The sequence below is a fragment of the Dermacentor albipictus genome, chromosome 10, assembly GCF_038994185.2.
Source record: "Dermacentor albipictus isolate Rhodes 1998 colony chromosome 10, USDA_Dalb.pri_finalv2, whole genome shotgun sequence".
NCBI lineage: Eukaryota > Metazoa > Arthropoda > Arachnida > Ixodida > Ixodidae > Dermacentor > Dermacentor albipictus.
Window position 1 is genome coordinate 19570446 of NC_091830.1, and position 15160 is coordinate 19585605.

The 15160-nt window shown below is 46.6% G+C and overlaps 1 protein-coding gene across 3 annotated transcripts in view; it reads left to right on the forward strand.

Annotated features, from left to right (window-relative positions):
* The window catches only part of Cat (Catalase), a 53216-nt gene that overhangs the window by 993 nt on the left and 37063 nt on the right, over window positions 1-15160 (forward strand). The gene's annotated exons all lie outside the window — the stretch shown is intronic.

The window sequence follows — 15160 nt, forward strand, 5'->3', positions numbered from 1 at the left end:
GGTGTTCGCTGACATATCCGAGTATGTACTGTTCCTGTTCTACGGCTTAATTTTTCTGACAGTATGACAATTGTCACCGTAGGAAATGGTCTCATTCGGGCAGCCCTTGCGTACACCGCTTGTAATGTCTGTAAAGGGTTTCTTTTCCTGCTCACTATAGCACATCCTGCTATCCATCCGTCTCGGAGGAGGCTACCTGAAGGGCTATGTAACGGCTATAATTTTCCGCGAGCATAGTCTCGGTCGAACAGCGCGTACAAAAAAGAATTGTGCGCAGCTTGCATGCGTGGGAACACCTACACGCAGTCTGTTATTAACCTCTGGCACGCGTATCCTTTTGCTGTTGCGTGGGCCAGTAGAAAATTCCGCTTCTGCGCCGTCTAGGCTTTTACTTTTCACCGTTACGTGCCTTCTGTCTCGATCTGTGCCTAGCGGTTCGGCGTCTCCCGCTGGCTAAGACTCCGGCACTAGTGTCCATGAGAGTTGGCTCAAAAGGCTGTTCAGCAATCATGGGAACGTTGCTTATAGTAGTGTAGATACAAGCAAGTGGACCATGGGAGCTGTAGTCGAACTCTCTTAAAATGCCCTCCATAGAGAAGCTTTGAGGAGAATAGGGGGCATTGCTTAACATTCTATGATCGCCGTACTGCACCCGTCCGTTTTCCAATTGGTTGCTTCCCATCGACGCTGCAAACTGACATTGGCATGCAGGTCGGCCACAGCTTTCTCGTATTCTAATTTTTTTTGTTTTTTTTTTTGTGCGCGCACCTTTACATAGATTAGCCTAAAATTCGTTCTTCTGGCATCAAACGGCTTCGACTTTGCACATTGATCGTTCTCGACAAAATGTCTCATTACAAATCGGCGATTTGCAATAATTTCGCATGTGTGCAGAGTCATATTGTTTTCTGCGTTTAAATCGTGGTCAATAAATTCACGAGGACCTCTGGAGCCACTAGCACGAAAATCGGACGAATGCAATGTACTAACCATCCTCGTGGTCCAAACTGAACGACTATAATGTTGGAGTTAATTCCCATTAATAATTTTAGTTTAGATCGGTCTGCAATGACATCATCGTGGCCGCCATCTTGCGGTGCCAGAACATCAAGAGTGTACCTAACCAAGAAACATTAACAGCATGACAACCCGACTGATGCGCTTTGCACCGAGGTAAAATTTGATAACGGTGACAATGCAGTGAAAAACAGTCGCCATCGAAAAAGCGATGCATACCAGGTGCTGAGATGTTGCATTAACGCGACTGTGGCCACCATGGTCTGGTACTAACACCGCTGCGCCCATTACGTCGTATGACGGCTATGTAGGAAACTCTGCGCCACTGTCAACAAGCACTTACCGCCGCAGCTGGCAACATTCAATGATTCAGCGTAAATGAAAAGTGTGAGACGCGCACTTCCGGTTTGCGCGCAAGACAAGTCTGTTTCTTTCACCGGTAACCTTCGCGTCACGGACCCGCCGGACTTGGTGGTTTGCTTCAAGGCTGGGAATGGAAAGCTCGACGCGGTCGGGGCCGTACAATGGCTTCACGATGCCGGTGTCGAGAAAGATCGAAGAAAGAAAAAAAAAAGTGGGCGGCTTTCTTCTGACAGTGGCGGCCATTCTTGCAAAAGCTAGCCTGACAGACACGTGACCTAGGAGCGAGCCTAATTAAAAGAAATGCACGCGAACGAAAACAAGCCTCGCAGAGCTGTCACATGGCGTTTGAAGAGCTCGAGTGGCGTCGATGGTGCGATAAGCGACTTGGACCGGAAGTGGCTTTGCATTCGAGGGTTGTATTGTCACGTGATACAGGTATACCATGAATAACTGCGGTACAGACTTGTTCTTACACCATCTCCGTTGGCTCCTTTTTTTTTTTCCCTGTGGCTTCCTACATTGTGTAGTCAACGCGTTTGCCACGGCATCAGCATTATAATTCGAATAGAAACGTGTGCGCTTCATTCTACACGGCAATTGGTCAACACGCCGCTGAGCTAAAGCACACTTTTTTTCATGACAGCAGCTTTTGTACTGGGATCTAAAGCGTTTAGACTCAAGGAGGCTCGCGTACGTATCAAACCAAAAAAGTACCCTGGAGTATATTGGAAGTGCTGAAGGAATACGCTATAGATGACGTAGGCAAGCAACCTGTTTGAAGCAGCTTCAAATACTTTAACACAAAAAAAGTGCGTCAATTTTAGCGAAAACTTTCGTTTCTCACTTTCTTGCTGCAATTCGAGTAAAATAGTCTGTTGATGGCCTTTTTCATCACTTTACGGACAAAAAAAATGTTGTATATAGGTCATTCTATTACGGGAGGAACTTTTGCGTACTTACTGACCACATTTTCCATGGAGTATAGGAAAGTCATGCAGCGATGCGGTTGTAACAGATCACAAAGTATACAGGGTGTCCCACGTAACTTGAGCCAAACTATAAAAGTATGCAAAATGCCACGTAGCTCGACAGGACCAAGGTAATGTTGCGTGGCATTCCTTGAATATACTCGGATGAATTTTTTTAAATTCCGGCTGATTAGACAATTAGTCATATTTAATTAATCAACTTCTAAAACAATGTCATTCGATGGAAAGTATCAAGGAGAAAATTGTCGAGCAACATGAAACACTCCCGATGCATCTTTTTGTTGTGCAGTACTTGTTACATAAGTGTGTTTTCCGAGCGTGAACGTAGCCCGCAAATGGCACGCAAAATTGGCTGCTCGAGGCACCATGCGTGTATTCGTGGGATTCTTTCACCCTCGGAAAAGCACTCTTCTGTAGCACGCATCGAACAGAAAGCTGTATCGGTAGTTTGTCATCTTGCTCCACAATTTTCTCTGACACTTTTCATCAACTTATATTTGAGAAGCTAATTGATTACGCTTAATTCTCCTATTAGGCGGAATGAAAATAATAATCTCAGTATCTCCACACTCTAAATCAAAATAACACCCTTTGGGCCGTGTCTTGCCACACAATGAACGTCATATGTCTTCTCCCCATTTCCTTTTAACGCTGCGAGCCCGGTACTTCCCAGTAACGAACGTCATGAATGTTATCTTCATGACATGGCATTGCCGACAGGAAAGTAGCGGGTGCGGCGTATTCAAGAAAGGAAACGCAAGCAAGGCAGATGACCTTATTGTTGTGTGGCAGATATACACCCCCATAGGTGTACCTTTTTCTGAGAGTGGAAGCAACGTTATTACCTTGGTTCTGCCCAGCCACGTGGCATTTGCACATTTTTAATTTTTGGTTCCATTGGAATGGATTCCGAGGGAAGGGAAGCGTAGCGGAGGGCGACAGAAAGTTAGGTGGGCGGATGAGATTAAGAAGTTTGCAGGGACAACATGGCCACAGTTAGTACATGACCGGGGTAGTTGGAGAAGTATGGGAGAGGCCTTTGCCTTGCAGTGGGCGTAACCAGGCTGATGATGATGAATGTTTGGCTCAAGTTACGTGGTACACCCTGTAGATCAGCACTCTACATAAAACACATATGAGGAACGACCCGGCGCCTGCACTATGTGCGACACATTCGAGCATAAGCTTTACCATTGTTCATAGCCATGGTCTGAAGGCCACTGACGATGGCCTGGTGGACAGCTGTATCTTGCTTTCGGAAACTGAGAATAATTGGCTCGCTCGTGCGAGATCTGTCGTCTTACAGTTACGTTGGTGTTGAATCTATACGCACGAGCCTTAGTTCAGGCAAATGGGGAAACGAACAACTCATTTTGCTCGCACTCTTATCTTCACTCCACCCCATAGGAAATAACTCAATTTAAAAAATTTAGAATGATCTCAATCGAAAAATATCTGTAGTTTCTATTGAAAGAAATTCGATATCGTTAGTATGTTTTCAGTTATTGCTGGAAGTATTGCCGGGCTCAACGTTGTCAACAGATGTGTGGTCACCTGCAGCTGCGATATGCGACCAGCTTTGTGAGCTGAAACCGCTGCTGCGTTTTTTCTACGATTGTTCAAACTTGTCAGAGCATTATTCAGTCTAGAGCATCAGGCCGCTATAACGTTATTCTTTCCGCTATATTCTATTCGCCTCATCGCCGACCATTCACTACCCGCCGATCTCGTTATTAACGCGGCGGAGGGAGCAGTAGCTTTTGAATGTTATTGCATTTATTCCAAACAGCGCGCACACATATTGGCAGGATGCAGACATAAAAGCGAGAAGACGCTTGACGAAGTTCCCACCCCTAGAACTACTACATTATACCGACATAAGCTTCACGTAATCGCATACATCGGAACTCGCGCCATAATATGCAAAAGGCGGATGCCGTTACGCGAAATGGGACGCTCATGATGCACGGGGTCAAATCTAGGACCTTGATACGTAACCAAGTTTTCCTGTTGAACGTTTAGCCTCGCTAGACACATTTATTTAGGGCATGCGTATTTAACCTCACACGGATATTTAAAGTGTTCAGTTTCTTACTGACGATGAATGTACTTAAAAGTAAAGGAAAAATTACATTATGGGGCTTTACGTGCCAAAACAACTTTCTGATTATGAGGCACGCCGTAGTGGAGGGCTCCGGAAATTTCGACCACCTGGAGTTCTTTAACGTGCACCTAAATCTAAGCACACGGGTGCTTTCGCATTTGCCCCCATCGAAATTCCGCCGCCGTGGCCGGGATTCGATCCCGCGACCTCGTGCTCAGCAGCCCAACACCATGGCCACTGAGCAACCACGGCGGGTAAAAGTAAAGGACAAGTCTTTGAGATCCTAGTGTCTGTCTGAGCTGTATTCCATAGTAGAAAACGAAATGAGTCTTTATTTTCAGTGTGGCATATTGCAATCTTTCCGTCGTTATGTATTCCCATTGTTAGCCAACAAAAAAAATATTGTTTGATTTTATTCGAATTTACAACTTGCGCAATTATACGTACAAGCTATCGGAGCACCATAACTGGCCCACTCCTCGTGGCAACATCTCCAACGTATATATGTACTTTGGGCTTATCTTGGTGTGCCCTCCGAGACGGCCGTCTGGCTCGAGCGCTTTATCTGTCATTCCCGCTGGCCGCTCCCGTTATCAGTCGGGCGCGGGGTTTGCGACTCGTGAAGTGTTTTGTTTGCGATTACTGGCGGCGTAACGTTTATTGCTCGCCGTGTTAGCGAAAAGGCAGTAGTTGCACATATCGCACATAGCGCATATCGCACACCGAGCAAGAAAACAGCTGTTCGGTTTTGACGTCCTGTTGTGGCGGTGGGCGTTATCCTCAGGCTTTCGCTTGGCGACAAGTGTGTAAGGTTCTTGTCTTGCAATGCTCTAGTCGACACTTCACGTTTTCATAACATGGGAGAAAAATGTGTGGATGATAGTGGAAGTCCTCTCGCGTTCAGTGCCCTTGCCGGTGCTCCTTGAATGGCACACCGTAGTTGTACACTGCAGACTATAGTTGTACTCGGAGCGGAAAGCTGTTGTGCACGGTAGCTTGTATGTGCTTATTTTCACAATGTATAGGTAACGGGCACTCCTTACCTGTTATCACAATAGCCAGCTGGCAATGCTATTTCACCGGGGCAAACCCAACATTTGCCAATTAACTGTTGCCAGTTGCCTGTGTAGCCACAAATAATGGCAAAGTTAGGCCTAAAATATTTGCTAATGAAAGGGAAGTTTAGACGAAGTCACGATATGCAATCTGTGGCGTCGGGTGTCACGTCAAGGCGTGTGTAACGCGGTGTGTCACGCTGAAGTTCATGCGCATGTTGCCCCTGCAAACCCTTGGCAACATTGCTACCTTTAGACGTAACAAAAGCATAACCAAATCACCCAAGCCCATGCAGCTCTTGCTATTTTCGTGTTTACGCTAAAGAACACAACAGGCATATAGAAATATGACAAATGCTCATATTGTATAAAAGTTACCGTAGCTTTTTTTTTCTTTCTTTACCGCACGGCTTTCTTGACATCTATTACACCTAAATTAACGTGACAAGACTATCGGCTAACCTCTACGGTTATCGTAACTTTCTCATACACGTGCGTTTTGTGACCTTCCTTGTCATACGTTCTTGGTATACGTAAAGTTACTGGACGATGCATAGACAATCCGGTTTGAACAGTTCGACGATGACGTAAGAGGCTATTGTCCGAGTATGTTTTCGTAGCTCGGAAGACTGCGATATGATATATATTCTGCCTTATGACATTATGACCTTGCAGTATTCTTTTTTTAACAGGTGGTATTTTTATGCGACTACAGTTTTTCTGTGTTTTTCTTTACACGATATAGAGCGTGCTGTCTTTGTCTACATTAAGTAATTTAAACGATGCAACTTGTATTAGGTGTTTTAGTTCAGTTCGAATGGATTTATGACACGTCGCATGCAGCATATAGTGCATGTCAGACTCTCAGGTGCCTTGCCTGAAGAGGCGTACACACACGAAAGACCGCGATGTCCGAGTAGCAAATTATTCACAAATGAGCTTTAATTATTTTATTCATATCAGTAGGCACGTTTCCATTTTGAAATTAAGTGGAGCAGCAACGTATTTACTACGGCTGGAACCACTTTATATAGGTCTGTCTCCAAAATCTGTGTGCTACATAAAAGATACATTAGCGTTACAGTTAAGGTAGTCCCGAATTGCTAGCGACCTTTAGGGATACTTCGCTCAATGGAATGTATACTCGGTAGCACATTTTATGGACTGCCATTACGGACGGGACTCTTGGCACATGTTACACAAATAAGAAGTAATATTTTTGACTAGCTGCTTCATCTGCCCGAAAGGACGGAACAGTGCTATTTCGAATTTAAGAAAAAGTGCAACCGCCACTATTTGAGGACAAAGACCCTATATGAAATTGCTGCTATACCGGGGCCTCGTCATCAAATACTGGCGGTATCCGCCCGAGCTTGGGTGTTTACGTATATTTTTTTTCGTCGGCTTTAAGCGCTACTTCAATCGAAGTAAGCCTCCAATTCAGAAACGCCGAATGCATCGTACCTTCGGTGCACATTAAAATACTGGATGGTCAAAACTTCTCCGTGCGGTGTCCCCCATAATCCAGGGTGCAGTTTCAAGAAGCAACCCTGCCAATTTATGTTAACTTCTCTGATCTAGTTCGCCATATGTACTCGTGTAAATGTGTGTAATCACCCAGCACGTCGTGATAGTTTTGTTCTCATGGAGGAATGAGACGCGTTCCGATCACAACCAACTTCGCACTGAATGCCTTTCGTTTCGAAACCAATGCGTACTTCTTGCAGCTCGCATGCGTTGATACGGTATTTCGTTCGACGGCGTCACACTTGTCAAGCCTGAACTGACAGGCGAGAGAAAGAAATACAAAACAAACGACGTCGTGTTACCCTTCGACTAACATCCGACAAGATATAAAAATGTTACGACGTGTTTTCTTCGACGAAGTCGCGTAGCGGCTTTGTCGCAGGTGCATGCAGTTTTGAAAGCGTGCTGTGCCTAATGCTAAGTCCGTTTGTTGCTTTTTTTTTTTTGCAACTGGTTCATATATCTTGGAGCGCCGCACAAAAGTCAAAGTGCGACTTTTCATCCATGAACTGTCACGCGTGAATGTAACGGCATCGGGAAAGCAGCAGGGAACAGCTCTCGGCGCTGATTTACGTGACACCTGCAATGCGTGATGTTACTGGGCTTTCAATAGCGCTCCACAGACAGAAAAAAATTTAAGGCACGAGCTTGGAATGCGCAGCTCCATTTCGGTAGGGACGCTCGCGTCATCTGCAGAAAACGCTCACTCGATGGGCGCACTGGAGAAGCAGTCGGCTATTAATCTAATTGAACAGCAAGAATATCAAATCTGAAGGAAGTTTTAAATTCAAAGGGATGTGCCCTATTCCTTGAAGCCAGTTCAGAATGTTATAGTACTAGAGCCTTAGTACTAAGTCGGCGCTCATAGCATCTTCATTTTGACGTATAATCCCAGCAGAATAATATAGTCGTGTTAGGCATCGTACCACCTACGTTTCCTTCTGTAGTATACATGAAGTGTCCACTTTCTGCAGCACTGAATGCTGGTGAGATGTTCTCCCCAAGGGGACAACTCTCTACAGCTGTCATTTGCAGCCATGTCAGCAGCACCGCCTCTCATCCGCTGCGTCGCGCATCCAATCTGATTAACGAGAACTGAAATCCTTCGGTCTGGCTGTCTTCGGCCATTCAGACTTATTTACCCCTTTTGTTTTCTATGTAAGTATTCTAGTAATCCTCGGTCCCATACTTCAGTCCGTTGATTTCAATTTGCAGCTCAGGATCTGCTTTACATAGCATCCGTGTGGGCTAGCTATACAGCTACGTAACCTGGTCACGTGCACTCAACGCTATATTGACTGCTCCGTTTTGTTTTTAGCGCCGTTTTTCCCTATTCTCCCTTCCTCGAACTTGGCGCGTGTGTGTGTAAGCGAATTAGAGCCCTTGTTGCTCCAACTCCAGTCAACCGTGTCTTTCCCTTGGGCATTTTGTCCACTTAGCTAGAAATCTTTCTAGTGCGTCGAATTTCGCATGCCGTTCTGTCGGGGGCTCCCTTTACTCAGGCTCGAGTGACCCGGCACTAATAAAACTTATCTTTGCAAAGTGCACCTAATCAATGCGACAGATCGTGCCTTTCGCGCAAGCATCTGGTAAGCGACATGTTGGTGCAGGTTCGTCGATGACGCGCCAACCACATCATCATTCTCCTCGCGTAGACTCGACCACCTGCCTTCCGATAACGACTCGGCCAACTCAGTGCGAAATCAAACAAAAATGGCGCCGGCCTTGTCCGCTCATTGTGGTGGTCAGTGGTCAGCCCTTCCAATCCGTGCCTGTTGATCGAGTCTGTACGAACCCACGTGACCGTGCGACTGCGGTGTCCGGCTGTATTTCACATTGACAGCGTCCTTCGGAGGAGCGCTCAAGATACGAAGCTACGTGCGGTCCTTCTCGGCCACTTCACGTGGAACTGAGAGCAAGAAAAGAAAATCGGAGGAGGTGCTTCCCTTAAAACGCCCGTCTCTAGATACTGTTGTCGCTGGAAAGGCACGGACCTCCGCTCGGTCCATTGTCTTGCGTCCGCGTGTCCTTGAGCCGGCACGAACAATGCGTGGACTCCGCATGCGCCTTGCGAGACCGTATAGACGTGCCCCTGTAGATCTGTAGCGCCTAGTCTCCAGACACTGACTATACAGAGGCCAGTCTCTTAGACTTTGGACTCAATACAATAGTGGATTCGCTGTTGCTGTGCATTTATACGCAGACTCTATGAAGAGAGCCTCTTCTCTTTTTGTCCCTTTTTCTTAGAAGGTTCTTAAATGAAGCGAACCTGAACGTTCCCTTCAGAAATCTGATTCTAATAAAGAAATCAAGGCTGTTACACTAAGAGCAAATCTTCCGGAACAGCTTCCTGCTCACTGAACGTCACCTATTAATCGGGTCTGATCGCAGTAGCGTACGCGCCCAAGAAGTTCACGCCACCTAATCCTCACTTGCAGTCCTGCGTGTGCGTGATGGCAAGCTAGTTCCGCGTTTGTGACGCGGCTGGTAATGTATACGTCTTACACGAGTGAGGCCAGTGCCGCCGAAGGCATTATAAAGCAGCTCGACGAATTTCCCGCTCAGCACCTATAGGTAATTAACGGGTAATTGCTGTACCCGGCATGTTTACTTAGTTTCCATTTCGCTTCATTGCGCAACTGCGCCTCTCTTCAACCCCCCCCCCCCCCCCTTTCCTTGTACTTGCTTGCCGGAGTACTTCTCTTCGCCAATACTCTCGTTTAACCACATTGTTCCTTTCTTTTTTTTTCCCTCGTGCGATTAGTTGACGTACGGTGCAACATTCAGTGAAGGCGTAGTAGTTGCGTAACGCTGGAACTGCCACGCACACCGAGCAGCCCCAGCCACGCAACTTGTCCTCGAACCGTTCCAATCCGGCAGCCACGTACGCCATCCCCCCAAGTGTCCCTCCGCTTGTGAGTCGCGAGGAGGCCAGACTGACCACCTCCTTTCCCACAGGGCCCCTGTGTGCGGTGACCGTTCACTGCACGTCCATCTGGCCGCGCGCGGTTTGTGAACGGTACACACACGTAGCCTCGAGACAGGCTGGCGCTTTGCATGTCTACACCTGTCCAGCGCTCACGGCAGGGTATCTATACGCGTTGCATGGGAAGGTCGACCTGCATCCCGCTCTCTCGATCCTCCTTATCTGTGCCAGGTGGCGTTGACCCCCCCTCCCCTTTTATTTTTCTCCGGCCCGTGATTGGTTCGTTGCGTGCGTTGTTTTCTAGGACGCGTCCGTATACGAAGACGTTCAAGGCGGTCTTTCCCGCCACGCTCGTGCGACGAGCGTCTGTCGAGAAGTTGCGGTTTATACATACGTATACTGTATAGTTTCAGTGAACACTTTCAAATTTTTTAAAGATTGCCTGTAGCAGATATCAACATTCTGGTTCATGAGCTGGTCTACTCGAAGCTGCGGACAATGCTTGCACAAAAAATTGAGATGCGAAGTCCACTAATTAGGTTAACTGGTTAAATTATGGCCCATATTGCAATTTACAAATTCTAGCCGTGGAGTTCGCAAGGCGGATCCACTTAGAACGAATTTTCGAGATGACACCAGTTTCGAGTTAGAAATTCCCGAACTATGCGGAGAAATGCATTGGCGTTCCAGTTACTTGTGAACGAAACGTCACTACATGCACTGAAGCACACAACTTCACTGGAACTGCAATGCATTTCTCCACAAAGTTCGGGAATTTATAACTCGAAACTGGTGTCATCTCGAAAATTCGCTCTAAGTGATCGCCTTGCGAACTCCACGGCTAGAATTTGTAAATTGCAATATGGGCCATAATTTAACCAGTTAACCTAATTAGTGGGCATCCTTCAATTAGTGGATTTCGCATCTCAATTTCTTGTGCAAGCATTGTCCGCCGCTTCGAGTAGACCAGCTCATGAACTAGAATGTCGATGTCTGTACACGTAACTTTTACAGATTTTTAAACAATGCAGATAAAACATGCAGACATACCGCGGCGATCTTGCGCGTATTTGCGGGCTTCGTTCACGCTCGGAAAAACTTATGTAGCACATATTGAGCAGCAGAAAGCTGTGTTGGGAGTTTTTCATGCTGCTCTACAATTTTCTCACTGACACTTTCCGTCTAATTACAATACTTAATAAATTAACACTAGTTATGCAATTAAGTGGAATGACAAATTAATATACTGAGTATCTCCAAGCGACGGCACAAAAAACATTGGTTCTGTCTAGCTATGTACGTGGCATTTGCATATCTGTAAATCTTGGTGCATTATAGTTGGGACACCCTGTATATAACATTACTTTGTCGTGGACACATACACGATATACAGCAATTCATACACTTCTATACTGAAAACCTAGTCGCATAAACAAACCGGGAAATGAAAAGTAAAATTAACACAAAACACAAACCTTACATGTTCGCTCTACAATTTTTCAGCGCCTTTACAGTCGTCTGATCTACATGTAGGCTCAATTCACAATAATACGTTTATAGATTGCGCTCCTAGAATTTGTGGCGGTTAAAGTCGTTATATTACACAAGTGAATAAGATGGAATGACTAACAAAGTTTAAGGTAAAGCTTGTAACATACAAGTAGTCTCATCAGCTCCATCTCAAGGAAGGGTGCAAACAAGCGCTGTTTACTGAAGCGGGCACTGCAGTTCTAGATTAGCAAGTTACTTTTTTTCCCCTTCCCACCAGGAAAGAAAAAACACTGCGCATAAACGACCATCTTCGATTGATGCACTCTAACGAGGTGATTAGTTAGCGCTTGTACTTCGAACTTGGCGTTACGACTGTGTTTATTTGCGTCACGTTGTAACAAGTGCGTGTCTATTACCGAAACACTGTATTACTGCACTGCCTGTACCGTATTTACTTTTATTGACCAGCACTCCAGGAACACTCAAATAACATTGTATAACCGAGAACCATGTATTTCTGTACTATTAACTATTTTGCTGCACTGTACTTTTTTTTGTATTTTGATGTAACCACTCCCCTCTTTAATGCCTCTGGCCCTGAGGGTACACGAAATAAATAAATAAATAAATAACGCACTGGGCTTTTACGATTTAAGATCCGCTGCATGACAACCGCCCATGCAGCAAGCAGTTAGGCCTACCTCCTCGCGTGAAAAAAGAATATTAAAAATTCTCGACTGCTGCAATGTACAAGCGCAGGCCTTCGGACAAGGTCGATCGCCCGGTGTAAGCATAGCCAACGCAAGCGAGCACTGCAGGTATCTGCGAAGAGGCGTGGCAGGGTAGGCATTTCAAATATGTATGTACAGCGCAAAACACGCTGGAATGCGGTTCGTCGGCGAGACTCTCTGCAACGCCGTAGCGGCGGACGAAGCGATGCCAGCGGCCAAATCAGTCGCGAAAGCGCCGTTGAAACCGCGCTTCGTTATTTTTTTCTGCTTCCCACTGCTTTTGCAGCTGTGGGCAGATAGACGAAAAAAAATGTTGGCAATGACTACCAAGGATATTTTGCAGCGAATGCATGAGTGTCCCAGCGTCGGAAGTATCGGCTGCGTCCCCGTAGCCGTGTTGCTGTCGCCCACTGTGCGATCTTAAAATTTCATACATCAAGTGCAACGCTGTGGAGGTCAGAGATACTTTTTGCAGTGGCTGCGTTCGCACTTAGAAAGGGTTCGTTCTTTCTTGACCCGATCTTAGCGAACATTTTCTTCATGTAAGCTCAGTTCAGAACTTAAAAAAAAGGAATTTACCCATAGAAACAATCCCTGTACTTATACGGCTGCGAACACATTGTTTTAAATCAATTTGCTTTTCTTTATTTTTTAATTGCAGCGCTTCGCGGCAGCTTCATGTGTATGCTCGCGTCGAGCAAACGCCGCTGGCACGCTGCGAAGCATAAACGCAAGCACGCGGAGTAATAAATTTTGGTGACCGGACTACTTGCGTAGCTTCCGCAGCGTTGCACCTGATGTATGAAACGGTGGTCCTAAGTGCATGACAAGGTTGCCAGAACTTGCTGCAGTTTGCAAGTAGCAAACTTGCGCGTCTGCGGGGGAACCGGTTTGGTCGCCGCGGTGGCTATGCCGGCTCGCTGCTGAACGCAGGTTACGGGTTCGAGTCCCGGCTTTCCGCGGCCCCATTCCCGGAACAGCGGAAGCCGCTCGTGCACCGCGTGTTCCGTGCATATTAAAGAACCCGGCCCAGCTAGTCAATGTCAAACCGGAACTGTTAAAGGCGTCTCTCATATGCCTATATCGTGCTAAGTTCTTTCTGACGTTACGTGACGTCAGCACATTGCTTCGTCAATCGGGAACCACTGTTTGACCAGAGTTGCAGTGTTTCGTTTCCTTTCGGCGCACAGCGCACGGCAGACGTCAACTCCAGGGACCACGTGTTGTGAGAAAAATGAGCTGCACATTCAAGCCGGCTGCGCATGCCTCTCGGCGCACACATATACACGCACCTGGTTTCACAACATGTGCGAACAAATCGTTTTGCGGTTGCGCTGGCTACATATACTGTCACGAACTGCTCGGCCATTCCACGCTTCTTCAGATCCCCACGTCGTCCGTCGACTTTCGACGCCGACTGTATACATTAAACGCCCGCTTCGTGCACGCTACCCCAGGTCTCTCTCTCTCTCTCTCTCTCTCTCTTTCTCTCTCTGTCTACGTGGACGTTCAACCCGATCGATTATCGCAGAGTGCCTCGAACGCTTCGGCGCGATCGCATAATCCATCTAACCCTGTGTGAGCACTGCCACATCGTGGGCCCGCCGATTCTATACTTCTCCCCACCCCAAGGCCTCGCCGCCTTAGCATGAGGGCGCAAGCTGCCTCTCTCGTCGTTTAGACGCGGGTAATAGTTTCATTTACTGCGCGTTATCTGCACACGGCGTGGCCGACATATTTTGCACCGCGACGCGCAAGCCACTTCGTCCGGTGAAAACGACGACCGTTTATCGACAACGATCGCGTCCTCGAAGCGAGCCCTGTGGCTTGGCCTCTCTAAAAAAAAAAAAAAAACAGTCGCAACATCCGGAGCTATTTCTGTGCACACCCGCCCACACCAGCTGCATATTGAGAGCCGCTCTAACAGCGAGGCTCCATGCGCTTGCAGCTTCGGCGAACCAAATATGTTCCACCGACAGGGGAGATAAAAACATTTGATCGAAGAAACGCAGCTACAGTATGGCATGTGAAAAACATCCGAAATTTATAATACGAATCAAAGTCCTTGCTATTCGATTCGACTGTTCGCTATCCGGAATTTCCACATTTTTCGTTTCTGTTCGAAAATAACGATTACGAACATTTGTTGGGCCCTCTCCTACGGTAGAGATCGAAGCAAGTGATGACATCGCCAAATGATACTGCCGTAAAACAGTCGCACTTGTTGCGCCGTGGCACCAATAACTGATCGAATGCGCGATGATAACCTATGTTTCGTTTTTATGAACCCTATATATATATATATATATATCAATTTATGGTATCGATTTATGCGAATCAATTGACCAGCGTCTCCGTTTGCATTCCGTCCCAACAGTTTTGTACGAAATTGCTTGTCAACTGTACAAATCCACCTTCAGTGTGCAGCAGTATCTGATACTACTGCGAGCGCAAGTGCGCATTCGACAACCTATTAAGACTTCTGAAAACGCGCTATGACTTCAATTGAACTAAGCTCTTGTGCTATTAATTATACATCCGTGTGGCAACGCGTGAATTCCATTGAACTTCGAGGCCCTCCTGGCTCAGGTATAACCTCGCAGGGGAGGCTATGCAGATGTCGTCTATACGGAACTTGCGTGCCATCCAGCAGACGACAGACATTCTGTCTGCCTCAGTCATTTGGGAGACCCAACGCAAGATGAAACTGTATTGTCATTACATTTCTTTCCGCTGGGCTTTCGGCCGAGCATGTGGCACATATTAGAAGCAGCGATATTCTGTTAACCCTCTGAAACGACACGGGTACGCAATTCCCATCTCAGAACTCTTCTGCCGAGATGATTGTCATTGCGGAACATGATTGTCATTGCGGAACATGATTGTCATTGCGGAACATGATTGTCATTGCGGAACATGATTGTCATTGCGGAACACGATTGTCATTGCGGAACATG